Genomic DNA, 6013 nt, shown 5'->3' with positions numbered 1-6013 from the left:
TGAATCTAGAAGTATGTGCGTAGGTGTATATAAACAGTCCTCGGATTAACTCATTACACTGTATGAAAAAAGCTTCAACATAATTTACAGATTGAAGTGCTTCAAATCACTGTATATAATGCATGTACATGCACTCTTGGTCCATACAGACATTTCAGAAATTATAAATTCAAACTGCTGACTTACTGAGGACATGCTGGTTAGGAAGTGGGCAGTAAAAGTTGACAGTGACTACTTGTAAGTTGAGAGCAACATATTTTTTCCTCCTTTGCCATTACAAAAAAGAAGCAACTAAAGAACTTGTCCACCACAGTGAAAAACATTTTCCAGTAGTGACATCTATATATCAAATTATTTTTCAAGCAGAGGAATTCCAGACAAYGGTGGTGTGCATTCTACACTGAGAATCAAAAAAAAGGAGGTTTCTTTAGCAATACTTGAAATGTACAGGAGAAAGAATTTTGAAATACTCTTCTTTTGTAAATGTAGAACATGAGCATAGACTCCGCAGTGAGGTGAAAAATGATTCCTCTAGAAGCTAAAGCCTTATTGTGAGTTTGTGCATGACAAAAATATACCTTACTTTTTCTGTTAACTAATGTCTAATTTTCTAGGTYAAAAGTTCTTGAAAAATTGTACAGACCACAAATCAGTAGCTGTTACCAAACCTATTCACTTAATTTATAACTAAAATGAGCAATGACAGATTTCAACAAGTGCAACCCCTAAATTAAACTAAATTACAAAGCAATACAGTAAGTTCCAAATTGCATGACTGAACAAAATGTTATAAAAATATCAATTCTAACCCTGAAGTTAACAACTAGTATTCCATTACYTAGAAACTAGACCTTACCTACGATAGTATCATAATTATGTGCTGAACATTTAATATCACCATTTAATGCCTATATTTACTGATCTTTTCAGCACTTATTTTGTATAGCAGAGGAAGTACACACTGCATCACAAAACTTATCCTAATTTTTCTTTTTCCACCATTTCTTCAGTATTACAACACATTCTTCATCCATGTGCATATGTGAAATTTGATTATAATTTTGCCTTTTCTTTAAAGGAAGAAGCAAGCTGCATTTATTTGAAGATTTAACTATCATCTAATTAATATTTAAAATAGGAATGAAATTCTTTCTGTCTTGAAGTCAATGGCAAACTCACATGGACTTCAACAGGCTTCAGTAAGATTTCTAGATTTGCTGACATTTCAGCAGTCTTCAACAAGATTTCCAAGACCATAAAGTAGCAGTTTTAGTCCATTGCTAAGAAAATATAAAAAAGGAGGAAAAAGAAGATGGGAAGATGCTATTTTCCATGTGCTAGTGTGTAACTACAGTGTTACTCATATTTCATGTTTCATGTAATAGTACATACCATTTATTTCTTTAAAGGAAGACACAGGAATTCTCTTTTTTTTTTATGCTTATTGGGCCTTGAAAAGTTAAGGTCTTGAAATCAATGGTGCCAATGTGAACATAGACTATTTAACATTATTTTATTTAGTATACAGTATTTTTAYTATTACACAAAAGATGTACAGGAGTGAAAAAAAAATCTGTAGATCTTGCCAAAGACTTACTTTCTAATAATTTTGTCTAATGCTGTATATATAACTTATTATATTGTAAAATATGAACATAAAATATCCTAATAAAAGAAAGAGGTCAGAGTCATATTAGACATTTCTTCAATTAAATTATATATTGTCTTATAAATTCGTTATTAAATAAGCTACCCAGGGGCTAACAGGCACATTCCTGTGGTATGGGAGTGTCTAGGCAACAAACATGAAGGAACCTTTATATTCCAGTAGGATAATGCTTGCCTGCATCACACTTCAGAAACTTTGAAGCAGAAATCTTTCTTCTTCCTTTCTCAGTATGGTTTTGGTTCAACTTTGGTTCAGCTTTTAGGTACTAGGAAAATACCAAACTCCTAACAACTCCTTAGAGCAACTGTTTGCAAATTATGTATGTATTGAGAGCTGGTATAAATTGTGAGACTAATGAGTAATCTAACAATAGCAATACTCTTTAACATATTGCTATTTTGTGTTCCTAAATTAGCAGTACTTCACCACATTATCAGAGACCTTATTTGGAAGCTTTCACTGCATGACAGAGTAATTATATTCATTCAATCTTATGCTCTGCTGTTGAGATGCTAATAGACTGCCAGCTAGCATCCGCAAAAACAGAGCTGGAAGTTGTGCTTCCCACAGACACTGCTGACTGAGCTAAGACTTTCCAAGTATTTCACACAGATCAAACATTTTCTAAACAGAAGGAACACTTTCTTGTTTTTTAAAAAAAGATTTGGAGTTTTGTTTATTTGGATTCATTTGTTGGTTCCATCACTATGAATACATTCTTGCTCTGTGAAAGGTTAAAGAAGAGAAAGGCTCAAGAAGCTGCAACAAATGCTTTGAGTCTGCCAGACATTTGAAAGGAAATGATATTCTGAGTTTTACTTTATCATTTTCTTACTCCCTGCACAATTTATGCAGGAGTTCACACAGCATGAAAGTACACTCCACCAGATATTGCTATGTCTAAGCAAGTAGCTGGAGCTGAATGGCTTCAGCATTTTCTACTTGAACGTGCTCATGGCCAATCCCTCAAGCAGGAAACTTTGGCTTCACAGGATTAACAAGACAAAACACAAACTCACATCTGATTCAAATACCCGTGTCCTTCCACCATGCAAAATAATGAAACAAAACAAGCAAACATAAAAACCAAACCACATGATAGCTTCTATGGCATGTGGTCTTTATTTCAAATTTCCCTGTTTTTTTTTTCATTTTTCTTATTCTTGCATAGTGCTGCCAGCACACTGGGATGTACCTGTTCAAATGTAGTTGTCTGCAATGAGACTCACCTATAAGGAAGGTGTCACTAAAGCAGACATCTCAAATAATCAAGATAAATTGCATCTGCAAAGCACCTGTTATTCTTTCTTGACTACAAAGAGAAACTAGAGTGACAAGCCTTGATGTAGACATCTATTTTATAGATGTCAAAGGTTACATGAGTTGACTCTTAGCAAGTAACCACTGTATTTCAGGTTTGCCACTGCATTTGAGTTCACACACAGCTCTGAAATACCCAGAGCCAGCAAGTGTAGAATGAAAGTGAATCTGATCCTATGACAAATTTGGTCAATTAGCGTTCTGTTTTCATGAATTATTGGATCAGATGAGTGCTTAAGGTGTATTTAGGGTTGATTTCTCTGTCACTGTGTGCTATAATCTTAAATCTTAACCATATAATCCATATAAACCATATAATCTTAAATCAAATTTATGTCAACAATCCAAATTCCAAAGAGAACATCACCATCTTTGCTTAGAAGTGGCTCTTTACCACTCCAGCAAGCAGTCGATCAACTACAGTGTCTTCTTCAGTGCAAAATACCAATCCTGTGCTTTCGATGTGGAGAAACCAATTTGTATTTTTGCTTTTAGAAAAGATTTTTTTTTCCAACTCCTGAGAGTACTTCTTTATGAGACGCTTATTATCTTGGTTTCAGCTTTTTGACTTAACACTGAAAGACCAGACTGAACGGGGAAGAAATGATTGCATTACATTACAATAAGCACTCAGTACTGTGATGCTAACTTGGCTAACCCATAAAATCTCTTTGCACAGCTGCAGATCTACTTTTATCATCCCTGGCAGTATGTTGTCTTATTCATCACAGAAAATGCCAAACAGTCCAAAAGTGTGTTCTAGCAATATTAAAAAAAAAAAAGACAGTAAAATTTCTCATGCCACCATGGGCTTTCCTGCATGACGCTCAGGAAGAAAAATAGGGATGGAAACTGGTTCACATTAAAATTCTGATGAACAGGAAACCTGAGCATAATCTAACCCTTATAAGGAATACTTTATGAAGAAGGTCTTGAACAGTAGTCTAAGTCAACTCTATGATAACAGAGAAATTTTTTCTTAATTGACAGTTACAGTACATTGTGTTCCTTTAAAAGGCTGCAGTTTCACAGCAGAGTGGAAAGGCTACTGTTTTATGTTATTCTGATTGCCRCTTATTGCCTTGGGCTTTTCCTCTGGATAGAGGAAAAGAAATTGCACCTTCTTTAGAGCAACTGAGCCTGCCAGCATGAAGAGAGGCTTCAAGGATGTGAGGCAGGAGAGGCCAGGAGGAAGAGTGAGAAAGCAGAGACTGTGGTGCAGCAGGGAATGGGACACCACCAAGAGGGGCAGGGCCAGACGCACAGCAAGGCCTCAAGTAGTTGTGATGAACTCACAGACTTCACTGGGAGCTAGAGGAGACTGCAGAATTTGCTGCAACCAGAAAGTTGGCAGAGTAGGAATAAAATTGAAGACCCACCTGTTGCGAGGACCCAGCAGGGCAGGCAGAAAATTACTGACAAGCCCTTTTATTTCCTTTTTGATATATTTTGCCTTTTCTTTTTTCTTCAAGTTAGTTGTTCTTATAAATAAGAACAACTTATAAAACCTAGCTTTCAGGTTTAAAAGACCTTTCAGTCCTAAAAAATACTTACACAAAGTAAGACTTAAGCAAGTCATACCAAACTCAGGTCAAGTCAAGGTCTTCCCAAAAGTACTTCTAGAGTCGGTGTAATGGACACTGTAAAAATAACCCTTTTCACATCAGCAGGGTCTACTAGGGAGAGCACTCAGTTGTGTGTCTACAGATATACCCCCTATTTCCAACTCCATTATTAGTCCTTTGGACTGCAACATTCCTTCTTGTAAGACAAGGATAATAATTATTTCCTTGAAAGACCTTCCCCTGCCCCCATCCCAGCTTCTTATACTGACCAGTATTGTCTCATTCTTTCCTCAGAGAAAACTGTCTGGCTTTGCCTGCCCACTCTAATCTTAAATTGCAGTCAGGAACTGCCCTCTATATAGTGTCTAATAGCTGATAGCCCTGGTATGGTGATAATAATAACAAAAAGAAACAGCAGAGGTAAGGTGCACTGGAAAGAAGAATAAGTCTCAGTTTTGGAGCCTAAGCAACCACAGTGGATTGCCTCCAGGTTGTATAGTTTGGGGTCATTAATCCCTTATCCATGAACTAAAAGACAGGTGTAAAAGCCCAGCTGTATGGATTGGAGGATAAACTGAGAAGGAATACCAGTTAAGGTAGGAGAAGTCTGTAGGATAATTTTTGCTCAGTGAACTCAAAGCCTCACATGGGTTAGAAGTTCCCCTTCGTTATCAGGGAGGTGTATTTAAAGAGGCAGGGAAAACCCTAATGTAAGTGAAAATCATGCCCCAGAGGTACAACRGAAGTCATTCCTGTATGCAGAAGTCAAGCAACCTGTATACTCCCATGATAATGAGAAGAAAACAGAGCTCACATCCTTACTATGTGCTGGATAGACTTCCTAGAGAATATTCCCAGAAATTATTAATATAAACAAGATAAGAATACATTGTCTCAGTCTATATCTYATTTTAGATACATAGTATATTGCATATATATTCTTTCTTCCACATACAAATAAGTTATCCTGATTATTTATTGTGATATGATTTATAATGCATAGCACCTTTTACTTTAGGCATTAATTTATCAATTTCAACCACTCTTCAAGCACAGAAAAATGTTAATTCTTTTTTGCCCGTGTTCTGTGAAACTAGACCTGCCAACTACTTCTACCATGGAAGGAGCCCTTGCTTGCTCTACTGTAGATGATGTCACTGATTAGTTGTTATACAGGTCATACACAGGAAGGATTTCATTTGCCCATCACCTTCAAAAAAATTTTTCATTTTTTATAGTTGGTAAGAGAGGCTGCTCTAAACACAAGCCTATAATAGGATTCAAGTTAGTATCAAACACAATGATTTTCCAGTTTAATCCACCACTCACAAATGACTAAGAAATCAGGAACAGGTAACACTAAAGACAGACTAGTAGAAAGACAACTAAAATAGGAAAAGACATTATGAACAAGAGTTGGGCTTCTATTTCTGAAACTTGGCCTTGGTATGCAAGGCTG

Source organism: Apteryx rowi, unplaced genomic scaffold (assembly GCF_003343035.1).
Source record: "Apteryx rowi isolate R43461 unplaced genomic scaffold, aptRow1 scaffold_123, whole genome shotgun sequence".
In the NCBI taxonomy this organism is placed as follows: domain Eukaryota; kingdom Metazoa; phylum Chordata; class Aves; order Apterygiformes; family Apterygidae; genus Apteryx; species Apteryx rowi.
The sequence above is the reverse complement of the archived record's forward strand: the minus strand, read 5'-3'. Positions refer to the sequence as shown.